Genomic DNA, 471 nt, shown 5'->3' with positions numbered 1-471 from the left:
GTTTAAGAATGTGTAACATGATGAAAGTCAATGAACACTTAGTGTGGGAGGACTGATGTGACACACAAAGCATTAAATCAGATAACTGACAGCAAGATTACTGACATGCCAGACATGTACAGTAGACTTACAGACACTGAAAATGTTGCATACTCAGGAAAGGCAATATAATTTAACAAGCACAAGCAAACACGTTTTCTGGCTCAAAAGCTATTAACAATGACCTCAAGTCATCAAGGTCATGACCTCCACCAGCAGCCGAAACAAGTCCCTTGGCGACCCCCACAACAGTCCAACAGTTCACACACATACTGGAACACAGGTTTGTGAGCATTGAGATGCTGTCAGATTTCTCTCTTCAAAGAATTTATGGAAATATGCTGATGTCAAACATATGAAATTGGACAAAATGATCATGGTTTTTTGAAATACACTAAAGGGACTAAAAGAGAGCGTGACTCTTCCGCTGTA

This window comes from Carassius auratus, chromosome 20 (assembly GCF_003368295.1).
Source record: "Carassius auratus strain Wakin chromosome 20, ASM336829v1, whole genome shotgun sequence".
NCBI lineage: Eukaryota > Metazoa > Chordata > Actinopteri > Cypriniformes > Cyprinidae > Carassius > Carassius auratus.
This window is presented reverse-complemented; position numbering follows the sequence as displayed.